The 22,152-nt window shown below is 36.9% G+C and overlaps 1 protein-coding gene across 3 annotated transcripts in view; it reads left to right on the forward strand.

Annotated features, from left to right (window-relative positions):
• PLCB1 (phospholipase C beta 1) overlaps positions 1-22,152 on the forward strand; it is a 695,548-nt gene that overhangs the window by 115,075 nt on the left and 558,321 nt on the right. The gene's annotated exons all lie outside the window — the stretch shown is intronic.

Genomic DNA, 22,152 nt, shown 5'->3' on the forward strand with positions numbered 1-22,152 from the left:
TGCATTAATAAATAGAACATTTATTTAAACGGGTCAATTTTTCTCTCAATTTGATTATAACAAATATTGTGTTTTGAAAAGTCTAATATTGCTAACAGAAGGACTATGTTTGTTCTGAGAACATTAAGAAGGATGCCTTACTGAATAAATGCTTTCCTAAAAGGGTGTGGACAAACAGAATTGTAACTGAAACCAGATTTTGTATATTGAGCCTAAAATCTAAAGACAGCCATGTGTTCTCTTTCCAGATGTCTCTAAAAGTCCTAGTTTTTAGATGGAGCATTCCCCGAAGTGACCTTCACCTGTAGAGCATAATTGCTATCTTTAGCCCAAAACGTGGGCCAGAAAGGCTAACATGTCATTTAAAACTTGCAGATAAAATGAATAAAATCTGCTGAGAATAGGTTCATCAACTAAGTCTCGAAATAACCAGGTACTCGAGTGATCTTTACATAATAGTTTGTTTCATTTTGGACAAATTAGAAAGAAAATTAGAGGAAATTAGAAAGAAAATTAGAAAGGATAGTACTAAATATGTACTCATATGGTAGTCATTTTATAAGAATTGGGCAAAATGTGACATTTGTGTATATCTACGTTGTCTGTGAATATTGTAGTCTAATATAATTAGTGAGATAATATTATGAAGTAGTTAGGATAACTGACTTCAAGGACAGACTGCTTGGGTTTGAATTTAAGCTCCATCATGTATCACTGTGTACTTAACCCTTTTAACCACTCAGTAGAATGGGGATGATAATGGTACCTACTTCATAAGCTGTGAGGATTCAGTAAGACCATATGCATGGAATGTGCAGGGCAGTGACCATGCATGCCAAGCACTCAATAAATGTTAACTCCCACTATCAATACTCATGGGTTATTTCAACCATTGCATTTTCACTGCTTCATTCCAGACTTGTTGGAACTCATGTGTTGTGTGCCTGTGTGAGGGGTTTGGGAGACAGAAAAAAAGACAAAGGTATGGCCCCCAAGTACCTGGCAATATTGGATGAGTACCTCCCACCACACACATAGATATGCACAAGGTGATGCCACTCATTAAAGGGAATCAAGCTTGAAGGTCATTAAGAACGCCCATCAGACTTGTTAAAAAAAAAAGATTTTTATGCATACAGTTCCCTGAACCAAGGTGCATACTTTTCAGCTGTTAAGTAAAGTGTAAGTTGGATTTACTCAAGTTTATAGTCAATCTAGGGATGCCTGGGTGGCTCAGTTGTTTAAGCATCTGCCTTCGGCTCAGGTCATGATCTCACAGTTCATGGGTTCAAGCCCCACATCAGGCTGTGTGCGGATGGTGCAAAGCCTGCTTCCCATCTTCTGTCTCCGTCTCTCTGCCCCTTCCCTGCTCTGTCTCTCCTTCTCTCAAAAATAAAATAAACATTAAAAAAAGTTTATTATATGCAATCTCTATATTTCTCAGATATATACAGACATTATATTGTTAAATATTATATTATTAAATATATTAACTCATTATACTGAAATTTCCCCTTATTAATTAAAGTATGCTTTTTACATAGAGTGTATTAAGGCTTAGAAAAATGGCCCATTCCTCACTGTTGCAGTATTTGAGCCTTTTAATCTTCATTTGGTTGTTTCTTATCGTCTCCTGAAAATGGTCCCTCTGTGCTATTGACTGAACTCTGCCACAAAGCAAAGGAAGTGATTATAATTCTCTTCATAGATCCTTGGACCCCATGAAAAGCATTGATTGGTTGTGGAGCTTCCCTGGAGAACAGACTGTGTCAATACCATAAAATCTTTGCTACTGACTTGGGTACTCTTGATCTGGTTCTATCCTTTTCCCTTACCATGAATTTACATTTGCTTTGGAACTGGTGAGCTCAGTCATAGGAAAAAGTGTGGGGTATGAATTTCATTCACTTATTGAAGAAATAGGTCTTGGGTTCAGCCTTTTCCTACCTAGTGCCAGCTCTCCTTTCTCAGTCCCAGAAATGTAGATTCAATAAAGACTTCCCATAAAACAATAAAATAAAGACTTCCCATAAGAAAGAAATCAGAAAAGGATGGGCTCAGTTTGGCTTTCCCCTGCTCCTGGGTCATTAGAACAGGTCTGACACACAAAGTTTGAGCAATTTCCTTGTAGAAGAATCATTGAGGGGCACCTGAATGGCTCGGTTGGTTAAGCAACCTACTTTGGATCAGGACATGATCTCATGGTTTGTGGGTTTAAGTCCTGCATCGGGCTTTGTGCTGACAGCTCAGAGACTAGAGCCTGCTTGGGGTTCTGTGTCTCCCTCTCTCTCTGCCCCTGTCCAACTTGTGCTCTGTCTCTCTCTCAAAAATAAATAAACATTTAAAAACTTAAAAATAATCAATGGGACCTATTAAAACAGGTATGTAGTTGGATTGATTATTTTTGGTGGGGAGAGCTGCTTTAAATGGATTTTCAATAAATTAACAATTTGATCTATACGAATTGGGATTAATTATTCATAAAGAGGAATTTATCATAGATTAAAATTAATTTCTTGAGAAAATATTTTGAAATTTGTCTTTGAATTCAGGATTCTGATGCTTGCAAATTAAAAGTGGTCAGGAAAAAAAGTGGGCAGGTTTTTTTAAAGTGATCAAGAAATATATTAATTATGTTGTGATCTTAATGAGTATTATTTTGATTTATGTAACAATAGGCTTATTACTAAGACATGCATTCTTTTTAAAATTTAGGTATAATTTGAGAGAATAAAATTTACCTCTAAGTCTACAGTTCTGTAAGTTTTAACAAATGTATGTAGTCCTATAACCATCACCGTAATCAACATTTGAATAATTTTATCACTCTCCAAATTCACACATACCCTTTTGTAGCTCTTTCCCTCAGTAGCTGGCAACTACTGATTGATTTCTTTTCCTACAATTTTCTCTTTTCCAAAATTTCATAAAAATGGAATCATACAATATGTAGCCTTTTGAATCTAGCTTCTTTCATGTAGCATAACGCATTTGAGATTTATCCATGTTGTTGCATTTGTCAGTGGTTCATTTCTTTTTTACTGCTAAGTAGTATTTCATTGCATGGATACACCATGCTCCATTTATTCAGTTCCCAGCTGAGAGACATTTGTTTCTAATTTTGGGTACTAGCAAGTATAGTCACTCTATGTTTTTATTTGTTTCGGAAAAGGTCCAATAAAATGGTGAAAAGTGTACTTTTTATGGGTGTAGGTGGAGAAGGGTAGGGAAGTCTTGGTACAAAGGTACTACTAGGTAAGTATCTGCGGTCAACTGGTATAATCAGACACGTCAATAATTCTCAAACTATGTTCCCAACAGTCACCACTGCTCTGTTGTTGCTTAAATCCAAGATTAGCCAGTTTGGGTTTTTTTTCCAACTTTTCACCATTGATACATACCGTTTTTCCAAATTTTAAGTTTCTGGTATCTTGCAGAGCTTACAATGGTACCTGCTTTAGCACAAAATCATTACACTGATTTTCCTGAGGTTTAATATAGTAATTTTGGGGGTGTACCACACAATCATGTAACCCCTAGGTGCCCCATCACTCAAAAAGAGTATGTTGTATGGAAAATATTCAAATTAACCTATTAGGAAGTCACAACAGGACTCTTCTTGTGCCAGTTTTGGTCAAGGCATGAAGACAATGTCTGCTGCATTTTTTCCTGAAGATCACCCAGCATAGCTGAGAGGCTTAGAGAGGCTGAGAAAGTGGAGAGTGGAGCCTGATGAAGGACCCTTGGGGAGAGTTGGTACTGATCCCTATCATACACCTCTAGTGTAATGAGGCAGAGTCCAATAGGACCATTTTCAGGTTAGCCTATAGCCAGCATGGGGTCTATTTATATCATTTCCAAAGGGCTACCAGGAGGGGCGAGCAGAGCAGAGCAGAGCAAAGGTAGGGTATCTGTGCTTAGTGCTGGGGAAGGAATAAAAGATGAGCTACAGGAAAATGGCATCAAGCCCATCAAAAGAGCTGCAGGCAAAACAGCTGTAGTCATGGGAGTGGGGTTAGCAGATTCCATTATTGCTTTGTCTCTGTCTTCTTTACCATCCTCAAGCAGCTGTGGGTACCGGCCACTAGCCACTCACAGCTGTACCCACTGTCTGGAGGACTGCCCTTGACTGACAGGAGCCCCCGCGGCCAGGAAGGCTTTGTAGTGCATGCTTGCCACCAATCTGGAGGCTGCCATGGCCAGTGACTGAAAGCGCAGAGGTATAAAAGCTCAGCCATGTTGCCTCAAGGCCTTACAACCTCCGTGCTGCAGTGCACGCTCCAGACTCTCCACGGGATCAGACTGAGACTGAACTTGAACTCTAAACTTCAGCTAAAACAGCATTTTTGCCAAGCTCTTTCTCCTGTCCCAACTTGGTACTCCTAGTCCCTCTGAGGTTTCTTCCAGGGGCTCTCCCCCAAAAATCATTTGCATAAGAATCACTGTCTTAGGCTTTACATCTGAGACCTGACCCAAGGTAGAGGTCTCTGAAGAACCCACAAAAACATGAGAGAAAAAATGGAGAATGAGACGGAGATAAAGACAAAGACAGAGACCTCATTTTAAACACCTGCAAGCATACAGAGTGTAATTTTGTTTACTGCTAGAGCAGTCAGGGTAGAACTTCCCTGCCTCCCCTTATCTCTTCACTAAGTTGAAGGGTCAGAAACCACGCTAGCAGGGTAGGAAGGGGATGTCTAACCAAAGTAGTTAGGGCAAGAGAGCATACGTCAATCACACCCCTTTCCTTCCCCTAAGATCCCATCTCTGTCCTTAACCTTGAGACAGAAAACCTGCTTTCCTTCTGATGCAGAGGATATGAATATTCTAATTAGTATTAAGATGAATTAGTTATCAGTCACTGAGATTCATCAGTAAACATATTATGTCAAATATACAAATATCTAAGTATTGGTCATCCTGGTAGCCCCCCCAGATATCTCTGACTGGGAACTCTTATTTTTTCTAACTTTGTCAAGGACAGATAATTGACAGACATAGTTATATATATTTGAAATACACAACATGATGATTTGATTTCCATACACCCTGTGGAATAATTGCAAAGATCAAGATTACAAACACATCCATCACCTCGTATTGTTAACCCTCTTTTTTTTTTTTTGTGGTGAGAATGCTGAAGATCTTCTCTGAGCAACTTTCAAGTATACAAGGCTGTATTATTAACTAGAATCACTGGCAGAGCACTTGCGGTTGTTTTCTTCTTCTTCTTCTTCTTCTTCTTCTTCTTCTTCTTCTTCTTCTTCTTCTAATGTTTATTTGTTTATTTATTGAGAGAAAGAGAAAGAGAGCACCTGTGAGCGGGGGGAAGAGTAGAGAGAGACAGAGACAGAATCCCAAGCAGGCCCAGCACTGTCAACACAGAGCTCAATGCGGGGCGCAAACTCATGAAAAGAGAGATCATGACCTGAGATGAAATCAAGAGTTGGACGCCTAACTGACCAAGACACCCAGGCACCCTGAAGTTGCTTTCTTCCTGGTAGCAGCTGGATCTTTTTCCTTCTCTTTTTAGCACAAGAAATACCCAGATTCCTAGAGGAAAGGGGAATTTATAATCCACAATGTCCTCGTTTTATGAATACTCCAGTGAGGGAAGAGAAACAGCAAGACAGAGCTTAGAGCATGGGACTAAGCAGGAAAGAATCAAATTTAGAATTGCCTTCACTCATTGGAAAACTCAGTGTGATGGGCCCTTTTAGGTACCTAAGTGCCTAGCTGCATTTTTTTGAATTTCTAGTATTCCTCCAAATTTCTGGCACTAGTGAGGTAGAGAGGTAATAGACTTAGCATTTTAAATTGACTGCCCTAGGTGAACTTGAATAAGTTACTTAATCTCTCTAAGCCTCAATCCCCTCACCTGTTAAATGGGGACAAATTAGTTAACGTCTATAGCGCCTAAAAATGTGCCTGATATTTTCAATAACTTAATCATTAGCTTAGACTCTGGGGTAATCGAGAAATCAAAATCACTTCATTAGTAAGGAGATGCTGAGTATTATATTGTCAACAAAATTTTCAGTTGGTCTGATATTTCAAATTGTAACATTAAATAGTCTGATTTTAAATGGTGAGGTTATTTCCTCGAAAATGAGAGCATTGATTTACTCAGTTAAATTCAGTAGAAGTTTGGGTGTCTATGTTATATAAGGCCAAATTTGAGAATTCAATGCTTGTTAACTAAGTTATGGGTAGCTATCTATATCTATATCTATATCTATATATCTATATCTATATATCTATATCTATATCTATCTATATCTATATCTAAATTTCCTTTTTGTGCTTGATCAGGATTCTTCATTAATTTGATACAGAAGGTCAGTATTTATTGGCATCAAAGGGTGTTTTCACCTTAGCAAGGGACAGATATAAAATTTCTAAAAAATTTTGGTGCTTTCTTCCTGTTGCTCTGGGGAAATAAAGCAATTCAATGTAAGTGCCCAACATTTGTGGTTAGGGTGCATTATCAGGGGCAGGGGATGATTCAGGAGGAAGTTGTAAGATCTGGATCCTGATTCTCCAACTCTTCTCTCAGAGAGGAGATTCTTCCTCCCCTGGACTTATGTCCAGGACCTGGCCATGTTGAGAATAACTTGGTGTTTGCCTGACACTGTGTGTGATTCTAAAACTTTAAGAGCATGGGGTTTGATGGCAGGCATACTACTTGGCTTCAACCTTAGCTCCACAAATTACACAAGTTATTAGCTGTGTGATTTTGGACAGTCTCTGTTTTCTTATCCATAAAATGAGAATAGCAATATCTATCCCATATGACAGTTGTGAGGATTAAATGAACAAATGCATGTAAAATACTTGGCCTTGAATCTGGCACATGATAGCACTAGTGTAGTTGTGAGTGTTGGAATTGTCTAGTTAAAAAATTTTTTCCTTTTACAACAGAATGATGAAGTATCATTTAAGACGTGCCAAAGGGTGGCGGAGGTATTTAATATCCAAATAATGATATCACTGATAATTTCTAACTAAGTTGAGGTCATTACACATTTTTAGCTAGAAGGGAGCTTTGGTGGAATGTAGAGGCCAGACTCTCAAAAGCATTTTCATTGTTTTAAGTATGCGTTTTGAAAATGTTTTTGGAGCACTACTATTAGCTGGGTATATCTCAAGTGTGTATCTTTTTTATTATTTTTTTAATGTTTATTTAGTTTTAAGAGAGAGAGAGATAGCAAGTAGAGGAAGGGCAGAGAGAGAGGAGACAGAGGATCCAAAGCAGGCTCTGGGCTCTGAGCTGTCAGCACAGAGCCCGATGTGGGGCTCAAACCCACGAACCGTGAGATCATGACCTGAACTGAAATCAGATTGGACACTTAACCAACTGAGCAGCGCAGGTGCCCCTCCCAAGTGTATATCTTAATGTTGTCTTGTGCTTAACATTGCTTTTGATTCTGTACTGTGCTCACATAAGTCATTTCTAAAACAGAATTTTGGAGCTTAAGTACATATCTCTATTTGCAACCACATTTGCTAAATTATTACAATATTATTAACAAAGGCATAATATTTTTTCAGGCAATGGTTTTTTAACAATAAAAGCATGTGCCAAGGTAGCAGGAACAGTATTTAGTGATTTTTGAACTGTTGCTTATTATTTTTATTTTTTCCCTATAATCATTATTAAGAAATCATACATGTGTCATGGGAGAAATAAATCACTGGAGTAGGGTGCAAAATTACTTTTTTTTATTGTAAAATTAACCATATTGACCTGGATATTTATGTAGAATCTACGTAAGATTGCCTAACATTTTGAGTCCCTTACTTTATTTATCAAATGATGTGTTTATGTGCTGTTGAGCCTCTGGATTCTTTTTGCTCAGTCAGTGCCAATGCTGAGGCTCTTTGTGTTGACGACTTTAAATTGTGTATCAAGTTGACTATCACCACAACAATGCTATGTAACATGCCATTTCCAGACTTCATGGCTTAAAACAACCACTTACTGTTTTTTTTTTCAACACAGTTGTGGTGGCTCTGCTGGTCCAAATGTGTCTCAGTAGGGCTCATTCATGCATCTGCAGTTGGCTATGGGTTAGCGAGGTGGTGTCATTGAACTTGGTTGGGTTCTCACATGGCCCCTGCCTCACGGCCCCCCTAGTCATATTCTTATGGCGACCACATAACAAAAGAGGAAGGAGAAATATTCAGGTCTGGTTCTGCCACTTACTGGTTCTGAGCACTTAGGTAGATCATTCAACTTGACTTTCAATATCTTTGTATGCAAAATGGGAATAATACTTCCTGTTGTGGGAGAATGTTGAGAATTAAATTAAATGTGATAAGGCACATCAAAGGGCTTTGTGAAGAGACTACAGAGCTGTTATTTTTATTTGTAGAATGACAGTAAAATATAGCAGTGGAGTAATAAAGAAAATGGATTTTCTGCTTACTGGTTTTTCAAAAATGGATTTTGTTGCTTACTATTTTTTTTCAAAAGCTGATTTTGTTGCTTACTATTTCTATCATTTAGTCAAAATTGAAACATGTTTTGTATCTCTATCCAAAGGATATGAAGACAGATTTTTGGCTTTCATCACATCAGCTCAGTAAGATCAAGGAATGTTCATTTCATTTTAACATTATATTTTGACTTCCTCTTCTGAATACTACTTCAGGCATATGGCAAAATAAACTTTCAAAATTAGTAGGCTTTGAGGAATAAATAATGATTTAAACATTCTTTCTTTGTGAAATGTAGAAAATATTCTGAAAAAATTCAGCTTTTAATTCTCCTCAGCTATGAGTTGTTGGATGTTATGATTGTAGATTCAAGTTGAAAATGACACTTGTTTTGGTACCAAATCAGTGGTAAAATTTACCTGTATTTTGGGTCAGTCCAGGTTCAAATTGAAAGTAATGCTTTTTAGCGTCATGGCCAGAATGGTTACTAACCAACCTCCACCAAAACAACCATTTAATACTAAAATCAAATGCTGCTGGGGGTTTTGCAAAGCATTTTAAACCAGATTCACACACTTAGGTTTAGAACACTGGTGTGTGCAAACAGATTTTCTCTTGAAATCACCTTTCTAATCAAATTGTATTTACTTTTTCACTCCATTTCTTTTCCTCCTCCTCTACTTGCTGAAATACACACTATATTTTCTTTCTTAAAGAATTTTTTTTGTTGTTGGAAATGTTTTCTTCAGGAATTTGACAAAGTTAGGAAACTGGAAAAATGCTAGCACACTTCCATTCCAGTGAAGGTTGACACTGTGATGTAATGGTGGGTGTGTGGTAATTTCTGAGATTGCTGATACTGCCAATGTTTGGAGAACTTTGGGCACATATGTTACTGCATCTTCGTATAATGAGGGAATAATGTTTTAAAATAGACTGATCATTCAACAGATTGATTAATCTGAGGAAAAATAAGGGGATGGAATTCTGCAAATAAAACCTCGTGAGTGATGAGAATTCTTAAGATGAAGGTTCTTAAGTTCCTGTTTCTTCCGCATTTGCCCTCTGGTGTGTGCTAATTCTGCTGTCTGGGATTAAAATCCAACTTTTGCTTTTCTACTCTGATAGTGAAAACTGGTGGGAGATTCTTGTGTATTTCTGTCAATAATGTTTGGAGTAAGTGATCTGTCTTTTGATTAAGTGCCTCAGTCTTATAGCAGCACTTAAAAATTAGACAGCAGCTGCCTCAATCACATTTTGTACCCCTTCTGCTGATAGAGCAAAACAAACCCACGCAAACATGGAAGAAATTATCCACAGCAGATACCAGCCCCCGGGTCACACAGTAGAATGCATTGTTGTACCTAAACTCAAGATGAAAATACTGAACATTCCTTTAACCGTGTGTTTGTTGCCATACCATTGTGTTTTGTTTGCTGTTTTAAAATTTTTCTTTTACAATAAGTTTCACTGAAAGTGGTAACCATCATTCCCTTTCTCACTTTTGGCTTGCCTAGAATAAATGTCAGAATAAAAAAGATGGGGAAGATTACATTCTGACTTCTTCTCATGTTTTCCCCTTGAAGTTTAGTCTATTCTCCTCATCTTTTTTTGGCTGATTTTATTATATTAACATGTAAGGCTTTCAGTAGTAGGTTATGTGACTGAAGCTGCTGGCCATCTGACTAATCTCTCTGTGCCTTCATACAATTGTGGTCCACACCCATCCCCAGTATCATCACAAAATCCCTTTATTTCATTTTCACCCTTGATAGAACTAGAAGCCCATGTTTTAAAATTAATGAAAACCTTAAAACCAGATTAAATTTAGTTTAAGGAAAACAATTTATAATGCTTTGAGTTTGTGGTTAATTTTTTTGTTGTTGTTCCCTACATTGTTATTACTTCCTGGCTTTCTTTTGATTGAAAGGTGGAAAGCTTCTGTACAAGATCGTCCAAGACTTACAGCATATAGAATAGCTGGGGCATGAGAGAATTTGACTTATAAACTGTTTGATTAATAGAGAAAAGAGGCAAGGCAGAGTGTCTTGTATTCAAAGATAAAGTTGTCCTTAAAAGTGTAAAATTAGAGCTTAAATATCTTGGAATCAAGATAGAAATAAAATTAATATTTATGTAGGTGTATGGGCTTAAGCGTCCTACAACCCAATTATATAACAGGGACAAAATAAGGTAACCCTGCTATAACATCTTGTAAAAGAAGAAGTGAAGTTATATAATTAGACTGCATTTATCAAGTAGCACATTCCACCTACACAGGCTCTGAAGAAAGAGGGAGGAGGTGGGCAGGGAAAGATTTCTAAGGAATAATGACTAAGAACAGTTTGATACGTGCATTGGTTTCATTCTTTCAAACTTTTTTATATTATCATGCACAATATCACTCAGGGGCCTATGACCTTATGGTTTTATTTTTTAAAAGCTTTGATCAAGCCAGTCTTTGGGGCAAAAATAATAGCTCTGCTATTTGGGAAATAGCCAGTGTTTGCCCTTTAAGAACCAAGTCTGAAGAAAGAGAGCAAGAGCCAATAACTAAGAACATATATTTGGATTGTTTTCAAGTATTTTCAGTATTGGGAAGTAGAGTTTTTCGGTGTATAGAGAACAAACACATCCTGTGTGCCTTGAGATGTGTGAGCCAGAAGATTAGACTTCGTAATATTATCGCTGTTGCAGATAATGTGGTATGTTTCATTACCAACAATGTCATGGGAAGATACAAAAGAGAGAAAGAAAAGAAAGATGTCAACAAGGGGTTTTATTGTGGTAATCAATGGTTATGATAGGGGCAATCAATCTAGCAGAATCATTCCAACCGCCATGATTACAGTTGTTTCTTTTTCTTATTCAACAACAGTTTTGGTAAGACTTTACTCATTCCTGTGCTATTAAATCTGAAACAACAGTAATTCCTGATTAAGAAGTGTTTTTTTTTCTTTCTTTGAGTACACCCAAATTGGAAAATTAAATTCTGAATCATTTCCCAGATTGTTTTCTACTGTTTTCTCCAAGGTTGGAGAAACCAACCGAGGTTGGTAAACCAGTTAGGTATATGTCAACATACCAATTCAATCAGGCACCAAAAGTTTAGTGCCTTTGCTTGTCTCAAATTTAAAGTGACAACTTTTAGTCCAAGAAATAAAAAAAAAATTAAAGTCTCTGCTAAATTAAATGTAATTGCTGAAACAGCCAACATCATAATCAACATGTAGCTACTCTGCCACCATTTGCATCTGTGCTCCCTCTGAATACCAAACATCTGGTGGTGAAGACACTGTGTATGTGTAACTTCCCTGTTTTCAATGTAGTTATTCTCTCAGGGATAGAATTTTGGAACTCAGAGAACAAACAAGAAGTAAGCAGTGATCATAGACACGTAACAATGGTTCCTGAAACATGGGCTGATCCCAGTTAAAGAGGTAGTAATAAGTGGAAAACAAAAATTGCCCAACAGCTGAGAAGAAATTGCTTCAAATTCTGCTCTGTGGAAGTAACCGTCATTAATGTTGGATGAACTAAATTTTCACAAGTTGGGGGGGGGGGCGGTGGTTTGGCAAATAACCCAAGTCCACATTTAAAGACATTTGGTAGGTAGTTTAATAATTTCATAGTATTTATCTCCCACAAATTGTTCCTAAAATGTTATGGTGTGAATACCATGGGCACTGATGTGAGACTGATCTGGGTTCTGATCTCACCTCTTCTGTATGAGGCGTACTTGGACAAAGCTGTTTCCTGATTTATAATGTTCAGATAACAAGAGTTCACAGAGGTAATAACCTAGAAGATGCAAGCATATCTCCATATATAAACACTGTTGAAAGCAATATAAAGGGAAATACAGAAAAAAACCTCATCATATTGATATTAGTAATATTACAGATATCATAAGTAAGAGTAAGAAAAGCTGATTGGGACTTTCAATTTAAGAACTTATTTGAAATGATGGATAATCAGTATTAGCAACTTTCCATATTTGCTTTCAGTCTTATTTCAAAGCACAGCACTGTTTTTGTAAAACACACACTTATATATGTATGTATTGTTTATATGTCAGATAATGAAAACAAAAACAAAAATTAGGATTTTTTTAAAACGTCATCTGAAATGCTACCACCCAGAAATATCTATCATGAACATTGGATTAATGTCATTCCAAGTATACTTCTCAGCATATATGCAGATATAAATACAGGTAGAAAGATTAAAACATAGTTTTATAGTAATAGGATTAATCTGCATCTATTATTTTAAGATGGAGCCTTAGATTTTGGATTTTATATTAATTGGCTTCCTATAAAGCACAAGAACATTCACTTCCTAATGTGTCTCTCCCTTTCCACCTGCCTCCATGTTTTAATTGTTGTTATTTGTGTTTACTTTGTGTATTCTTAACACATTCACAATGTCCTAGAACCATAATTTCCATATGTGATTAGTATCAGCACTCTATTTCAGTGAAATCAATGTTATCCATCCACCATGTACCATGGTATTGCATGCCCAAAATATTTATCTTGCATCTTCTCTGAATTCACTGTATTTCATTCTCATGGTCTATTTAAAAAGATTTTTTTAGGAAAGTTTGATAGGCACACGTGTTTCACGCGGGCTTTCATTTTTGCCAACATCACTGTTTTACCTGGAAGCTGAATAATGCTTTAGTTCAATGCAGTATTCTTAGGGTGTATTTGTAACCATTGCTTCATGGTCTTCTAGCACCAAGTATTGCTGTGCACCAGTCTAAGGAGAACCTAATCTTCCATGAAATGGGTTGTTTATGTCTGGATGCTTTAAAAATTGTTTTCTTGGGGTGCCTGGGTGGCTCAGTCAGCGTCTAACTCTTGATTCCGATTCAGGTCATGATCTCAGGGTCCTGAGATCGAGCCCCGGGTCAGGCTCCATGCTGGGCCTGGAATCTGCTTAAGATTCTCTCTCCCCCTCTCCCTCTGCCCCTCTCCTGCTCTCTCTCAAAAAAATCAAATAAAATAAAGTAAAATAAAATAAATAAAAAGCATTTATTTTCTTTGTTTTCCTCTAGACTGGGATATTTTGCATAGTTGTTTTGCCCTTTTCTTCATCTTGCCTGAATGGCCCTTTTCAAACATTATGGTTTTTCTAATAAAGTATTGGTGGCTTCTTGACTTTCTTTCTTTATCTGAGACCAAAGTGTTTTCCCTTCACAAGTGATGGTTTGAAACCTGAATGTTTTGAGTTTTTTCTGCTTAGAAAGGAAGGCTGGAGGGAGTATTGATGTCATTTTTGTTCTTTCTTAGAATACCAGGGTCTATTTTCTCTTCTGATATTTTGCTAAATGTCCTAGACCAGGTTTACCCGGTTTATATCACTGTATGTATGCGTGTGCGTGTGCATGTGTAGGGGAGAAGGGGTGCTTCTTGTTCCCATAGGGAGGCAACCTTAGACTTTAGTTGGCCTTCTCGATTCAGATGAAGCATTGATGGATTCTGCCCTTGCTTCAAAGAGAATCATACTCTCCCATTTTCCTGGCTCAGAGGCATTTCTGCTATTCTTCGGACAAGGAAAACTATGAGGACTCCTACCTCTGCATCTTGTTTCTTTCTCACTTCGTGGTTGTGGATGAGAATTCTCAGTGAGTTTGTACTCAGCCATCGGCTTGGGGGAGGGATCCGTATTTGAAGGCAGTGACTCACAGCAACTCTCTGTCCCAGAAACTTCTGTTATTTTCTTAGCTGTCAGAGTTATTGCATCGGGTCAAGCTTCATTTCTTGTTTGTTTGTTTTTCTTTTGTTTCATGTTTAACTGTTTTTACTCTGTTTAAAATGTATTCTGCAAGACAGTTTCATCCTCCATGTTAACTTGAAAATCAGTGCAGGATTTTGAGGTAAGCCCAGAAAGTTGCTTCTTTGGCTTTTGAAGATAGTGTGTTGTCCCTGTGGGGAAACTGTCCAGAGGCGTAGAACCACGTGTGAGAGTGTGAGCATGTGAGCCAAGCTTAAGAGAAGGATATTTAACTGAACACTCTGTCATTTATTTTCTTACTCTTAGCTCTTGCTGGTGTCAAGGATCCTGTATTTTCTCCAAGCTTTTTGTTGTTATGTTGTTGCTGTTACCACTTACAAGCCAAATAAGAAGATTCACACCTCACTGACTTTCTTGTTGTTGGGAAATTCTTATTTCCCTCCGGATTTATTTTTCCTTGCTCTGAGGAGATTCACAAATTGGAAGGGAGAGGGGAATATTCAGATAAGAATCACTATCAAGATTGTTTTAAAACTCCTGCCTCTTTAATGTTTTGAAAGAAAAAAAACTTAACAAACACCCCCTCGCCAGTAGTTTTAAATAAAATATGCTTAAAATTTGAAGACCTTTTCCCTTTCAATATGCGTGTCTGTAGGAATTCTCACTGATTGGAAAGGTAGAATTACATTGGATTAACGTCTCCAGATAAAGAGCTACCTTTCCGTGTTTTACTTTGAAATACTATTAGTTGAAAAATTATCAAAAGTATTTTTTTCTGGGCATACATTCCTTTTCATGTGTGAGGATCACAAAGTATAATTAGGTTTCCCTGCCATATCCTTCACTGTGTGGAGTGCTGCTTGAGAAACCTGCCTCATATGCGGTTGTAAGGAAAAAGTGAACAAATATAGAGAGAGCACTTGGTGAATGCTTAGTATGTATTACCTATAGCAGCAACTGTTGTAGTTGTATCATCCAATGGAAATTTCCTTTGCTCTTCTTGAACATTCTTTTTGAGGTAATTTACACCTTAAATGAGATTTTTGCATAGCATTTTAAAGCATAAACTTTTGGTTTTCCATTTGAACTTTAGTCTGGGATGTCTTGGTTTCATTGGGTCAAAAGTTGATATAAGTGAAGTCACTGGAACTCTGATGGGGACAGGCCTTCCTAACAGTTCTTGCAACAGTTCTCTGAGTCTGTGTCTCCCGGCCCAGGACATTAAGAAAATCACATATGCAACAGCATATCCGTGGCCTGTCTGTGAGCTCCTGTGGAGCTCATCATGCACTATGTTGCATTTCTCCAAGAGTTCTATTCCCTTTGCACACATGAAAATTATGTTGAGTCATTTTTATATGACGATGCCATCTTCATGAGCCACCCACAAAAGTATTTCGAATACAAAAGTATTTCGAGCATAACATCCTAAATCTAGATTATTAAAAAAAATTTTTTTTTAACGTTTATTTATTTTTGAGACAGAGAGACAGAGCATGAACGGGGGAGGGTCAGAGAGAGGGAGACACAGAATCTGAAACAGGCTCCAGGCTCTGAGCTGTCAGCACAGAGCCCGACGCGGGGCTTGAACTCACGGACCGCGAGATCATGACCTGAGCCGAAGTCGGCGGCTTAACCGACTGAGCCACCCAGGCGCCCCAAATCTAGATTATTTTAAATAAACGATTATTTTACTTGATGATTCGCTTTGGATTTTCTCTTTAAGGTGCTATGACTATTTCATGGCATTCATGCTAATCAAGAATATTTCTTGGACCTGCATCTTTGGCACCACTTGAGTGATTGTTAGAAATGCAGAATCTCAGGCCTCAGCCCAGACCTACTGAACTAGAATTTGAATTTTATCAAGATCCCCCAGAATTTCACATGCACATTAATGTTTAATGTCACTGTACTGATGTAGCTGGGGTCTCCTTTGATAGGGGAAACCATAACACTCAAAAGAAACATGGACATAGAAGGCCTTTAAACATGTGAAGCAGAAACTCCCTACTCATGATAAAAATTTGCAATTTAAAACTACAGCTAAATACTCTTAATAGATTGGTAAAAATGCAAAGGGATGACAATATGCTTGTGGACTGTGGGGAAACTCACACTCACATTGCTGGGAATTGGCGAATTGGTGGGAAAAGAGCAAGATGCAGAAAAATAAATATAGTATTTGTTATCTTTTGTGTGAACAAAGGAACAAAACCAAAAATAAATATTTGAGTTAGCCTGTATGAGCATTTAAAAAAAAACAACAACAACAACTCTGCAAGCACACATAAGCAACAAATTAGGTATTTGCAATACATGTAACTGTTGAAGAGCTTGACAGGACCTATAGGTAACTCCTAAAACTCCATAAAAAATTGACAGGTGTACTGGTGAAAAAATGGACAAGATCATTGAACAGACCATTCATTATTGAATAAGATGTTCATGTAAGAGAATATCAAATAGCCAATAAATGGATGAAAAACTGCTCAACCTCATAATAATAATGAAAATTCAAGCCAAGAAGAGCTATCAGTCTCCACCTACCACATGGCCAAAATTAAAACCTTCACAGCAGCAAGTTACCAGACACAGAAATGTGCTGGTGCAGTGTAAATTGGTGTAAGCACTTTGAAAAACTATTTGACATTTTCTACTAAAATTGAGCATGCACATTCCTATGAGCAATCCTAGTGCCAGGTATATACCCCATGGAAATGTATTCTTATATACTCTAGGAAACAGGCATAAGCATTATTTGCAATAGCTCCAGACTGGAAACAACACAAATACCAACAACAGTCAGATAAGCATTGCTCTCAAAAAAACAAAACAAAACAAAACAAAACAAAAAAAATCTCAAAGAAAACAATAATAACCAAAAAACAGAAAATAAGCGTAGGAGAGTATGTAGAGAAATTGGAACCTTCGTGCATTGATGGTGAAAATGTAAAAGTTTGGTGCGGCATCTATGGAAAACAATGCGGCAGTGCCTCAAAAAGTTCAAAATAAAGTTACTATACAATCCCTCAGTTCCACTCTTAGGTATACACACAAAGAGATTGCAAGCAGAGACAGGTCCTTATATGCTAATGTTCATAGTGTTATTATGAACATTGTCAGTGTTATAGCCAAAGTGTGGAAACAACCCAAGTGTGCACACAGATGAATGGATAAGCAAAATGTGGTATATCCATACAATGGAATATTATTCAACCATAAACGTAAATAAAGTATCAACACATGCTACAACATGGATGAACCTTGAAAACATTATGCTAAATGAAATAAGGCAGTCACAAAAGGACAAATATTGATGATTCCACTTATAGGAGTTATTTAGAATAGGCAAATTCATAGAGACAGAAAGTAGAATAGTGGCTACTAGGGCCTGGGGCAAAGGGAGGATGGGGAGTCATTATTTAATGGGTACAGAGCTTCTCTTTGGGATGATGAAAAAGTTCTATAAATTGTAATGATGGTTGCAATACTGAATGTACTAAATGTCACTGGATTGTACACATAACATGGTTAAAAAGGTATATTTTATGTTATGTATGTTTTCCCATAATAAAAAATAAGACAAATTATACTATGTGCATAGAAGAGAATATCATATGGTGATGAAAACATGCTACAATGAAAACATGCTACAGTGAAAACATGCTACATGAAAACATGCTACACTCAACATGATGAATGTCTCAAATTTACTGATGAAAGCTATACACGAAATAATGCATAACATTAAATGTATGTAAGTACATACATATCAATGACAAAATAGGTGAAACTAAACTACAGAGTATTGGGATGAGAATGAAGTGATTACATTAGAAAGAAAAGTACTGAAACTACCACCATGGAAGGCAGGTCCAAGGCTGGGAATGGGTACAGATCAGGGGGTCAAAAAGAGGTCTACTGGGATGCTGGTGCTGTTCCATTTCTTTATCTAGGTATTCACTGTATAATGCTTTGTTTAAGTGTACATTTTAAGTGCGTTTTTCAGTAGGTATTGTATTTCATAATAAAATGTTTAAAAAAGTAATAAAGGCAGTTAGGTCATGAGTAAGTTAGAGGGAGAACCAGATATAGGAAGCATGATTATTTTAATTTTATACCATTTCTATTTCGTTTTTTAACTCTAAGGTTATATTACATTTGTTTATTTTTATTTGAAATACTATACCAGTAAGCTATCAAATGACCTGGATTAGATACCTGGAGAAAAAAATGTTGATTTTACATATTTAACCTATACAGCCTTCCAGAAAATACAAAGACTTGCTTTGAGTAAGTATCAAAACCAATATATCTTAAATACAAATATTAAATTAAATTTATCTTCAGAATCCAACATAGGTCATTCAACAGCAGGCATTTAAATATTACAAAAAGAAAGAAAAGAAGGAAAGGAAGGAAGGAAGGAAGGAAGGAAGGAAGGAAGAAAGAAAGAAGGAAGGGAAAAAGGAAAGGAAGGAAGGAAGGGAAGGAAGGAAGGAAGGAAGGAAGGAAGGAAGGAAGGAAGGAAGGAAGGAAGGAAGAAATAAAGAAGGAAGGGAAAAAGGAAAGGAAGGAAGGAAGGAAAGGAAGGAAGGAAGGAAGGAAGGAAGGAAGGAAGGAAGGAAGGAAAAGGAGGAAAATGGATTCATTTGTTCCTTCTTGAGACTTAACACTGCTTGGCCAAGGCTTAATCTGGGTAGCAATTCTTCCCACAGAGAAGTCTCCCAGCAAGCCAAATTAACTTCCTTGTTTGGCCCATGCATTAAATTTCTGAATAAAGCCGTTTCCCTGCAGAGAATCAGGAAGCATTTGTGGGCAAGAAGATTAAGCTTCCTCTGTGAGAATATCACCTGTTACTCTTGGCTCATTAGGCAACAACTTCTTCCCTGGTCCATGGGCTTTGTTCAGGTGTCTCTATTAATGACTGGACAAAAAATTAATAACCTTGCCTAAGAGTAAAAATCTTATTTGGGGGCAACATGGCATTGAAAATTGAATAAGAATTGGGATAAACAATGTCAGCCTGTTTCTTTGGAGACTGTGTTTAGCTATCAAAGCAGAAGGATGTTGGGAATCTGTAGGGCAGCTTATCAAGCATAGTCCAGAACAGCTTATCAAGCAGGGTCAGTTTAGGAAAAGATATGTTTTAGGGAGCTTGTGGTTTATTTCTGGGCATCCATTTTCACTTGAAATCACTGGGACCTCTTTTTGTACTAAAATAAGAAGTCATGTAAGTGAACCTAATATTCTTTTTTGTTTTAAATGCTTGTTTTATTTATTTATTTTTGAGAGAGAGACAGACAGACAGACAGACAGACAGAATTCCAAGCAGACTCCACACTGTCTGTGCAGAGCCCAATGCAGGGCTTGAACTCATAAACTTTGAGATTGTGACCTGCACTGAAACGAAGAGTCAGACGCTTAACCAACTGAGCCACCCAGGCACACAAACCTAATATTCTTTTTAAAGCATTTGTTTTTCCTGTGCTGTTTGTTTGATTAAACAATTTTTGAACACCTTATTGTAGAAACCGTGAATTCCCTTCAGTAAATAATACAGCAGCAAAGATCAGATATTTAAAAGTGCATAGAAAATGAAGGTGTTCATTTATAAGATCTATTTAAACTTTCAGGCCCATTTTATCAATAAATCTTTACACAACTAAAGGACAGAGATCTACACAGATAGTTCAATAAGGTAATGCTTCTGAATTCATTCCCAAATTGACTTTGTGACTTTGGCCTAAAAAAAATCTTAAAAATGTAGGTAGAAGATGTTTCATAGTGTTATTTTTTTCATATGGTTGTATTTTCACTTGTGCCTTTTATGTTTTTCCTAATTTACTTTAAAATTAACAGATAAAGCTAATGTGCTTATCATTCAACAAATATGTGTTTTTGTTTATAAATGTGCCTTTCTTTTATCCTTTATAATTTTAGTTGAGGAAGATACAGCGTGCCTGAAATGCAGTCTGCCTAGTCATTCAGAAACTTAGGGATGTTTTTCACTTTATTGTTACATATTCCTGGTATATCTAATATATTTTGCAGCAACTCATTGCCTTAAAAGGAAAACTTCAGATAAACTCTCATAGGAAAATCTGTCCTGGAACATTTAAAAATATTAAAATATTTTTCTAAATAAATATCTGTATGTATACAGTTAAAACACTCAGCACTCAATATGTCATTTCATATTTCATAACTTGTAACTATTGTATATATTGATTTGTGTCTCATATGGGTCAGCGTGGTCTCCCATTAGAATGTGCTATTTCTATGTGGTGCAGTTTCTCTGACAACACAGATAATACCAGCTATGGGGATCAGCTGTATGTCAAGCATTTAATGTTCCACTTCCTGCTGGGTTTAATTTTTAATAAAAAGAGGAAGGGTATAAAGATGAAACAGAAGTAATCTAAAGTGTGTAAATCGTGCTTTGTCTCCTTGTGATCCTAATCTTGACTTTTATTGCCTCATTGAGGAACAAGGTTGTATGTGCCCACACTATTAAACCTAGATTAGGTCAGCTGGCCATGTTAGGCAAAAGATAGCTCTTTGGCTCTCTGCTTTAAGGCTAGCTGTCTGATGTTTCAGATTTGCATTGGAAGGCAATGAAGGAATATCACAAACATTCACTCTTCCTCTATATCTTTAGAAGGAAGGTGTTTTAATAAGTTAACTCTCTTTTGATTTTGGTCAGTGATGAAATAATTTTCATTTTGTGTGCTATCCAGCAAAAAAAAAAAAATGACAGCCACAATATGGAGGCAGGATGTAAATATTTTTTTATTGCCTTAAATTCGCTTATTTAAAAAACAAGCAAAATAAAGGAATATAATCAATCGCAAGGGTTGTAGTTTGTTTTGCTTTGTTTTTTGACTGTGTATGTCCAAGTTAGGTCTTGTCCCGACTCCTTTTTTTTTTAACTGCTTTTAATTAAACCCCTGTTTCTCTTTGTTTAATACTATTTTCTCCCATGAAATAACAAGGGATCAAGGTAGAAATTTTGGAAAGTGTGCATGTTAGTTAGAATATAAGTCTGGCTGCTGTAACAAAGATCCCAGTGACTTACAATTACAAAAGTTAATTCTTTCTTTTAAAATGCTTATTCATTTTGAGAGGGATGCGCGCTCGCGTGCGAGAGAGAGAGAGAGAGAGAGAGAGAGAGAGAGAGAGGGAGAGAGGGAGAGAGAGAGAGCTCGAGTTGGGGGAGGGGCAGAGAGAGAAGAGAGAGAGAATCCTAAGCAGTCTCTGTGCTGTCAGTATGGAGTTCAATATGGGGCTCCATCTCATGAACCATGAGATCATGGATCTGAGCCGAAATCAAGAGTTGGATGATTACCTGAGTGAGCCACCAGGTGCCCCGATTATAGTTTATTTCTATCCCACATTACTTACCCTGAGATAAGCAGTCAAGGGCTGATGTGGTATCCACGGTGTCCAGGACCTGGGCTCTTTTCATGTTACTATGCTGCCGTTTTGAAGCATTGCTTTAACCTCATGGTCTCAGATGGCTGCTTCAACTCCAGCTTTCCAACAAGAAGCAGAAAAAAGAAAAGAATATTCTGTACATTCCCAGAAGTCTTATACATCACTACCATCTAAATTCCATTATTCTGGGCTCAGTCACACAAGGAAAACTGGAAAATCTAGTCTTAATTTCATATGGTCATGTGCTCAGGTCAAAGTAGTGTACTAGTACTATAGGAAGAAAGGAAGACTAAATATTGGCATATTTCCTTCCATTATTTTAATGCATTCAGTATTGTAAAACCGTATTACACTATATGTTAAAATATACTGTTTTTGTTTAATGTACTAACACACCCTGAATATTTCTGTCAATATTTAACAACCTTCAAAACATTATTTTAATGGTTGAATAGTATTACATACTATGTACATATCATAATATATTTAACTAAATTCATAATTTTGAATATTAAGAACTTTTTCTAAAGA

Source organism: Acinonyx jubatus, chromosome A3, assembly GCF_027475565.1.
Source record: "Acinonyx jubatus isolate Ajub_Pintada_27869175 chromosome A3, VMU_Ajub_asm_v1.0, whole genome shotgun sequence".
In the NCBI taxonomy this organism is placed as follows: Eukaryota; Metazoa; Chordata; class Mammalia; order Carnivora; family Felidae; genus Acinonyx; species Acinonyx jubatus.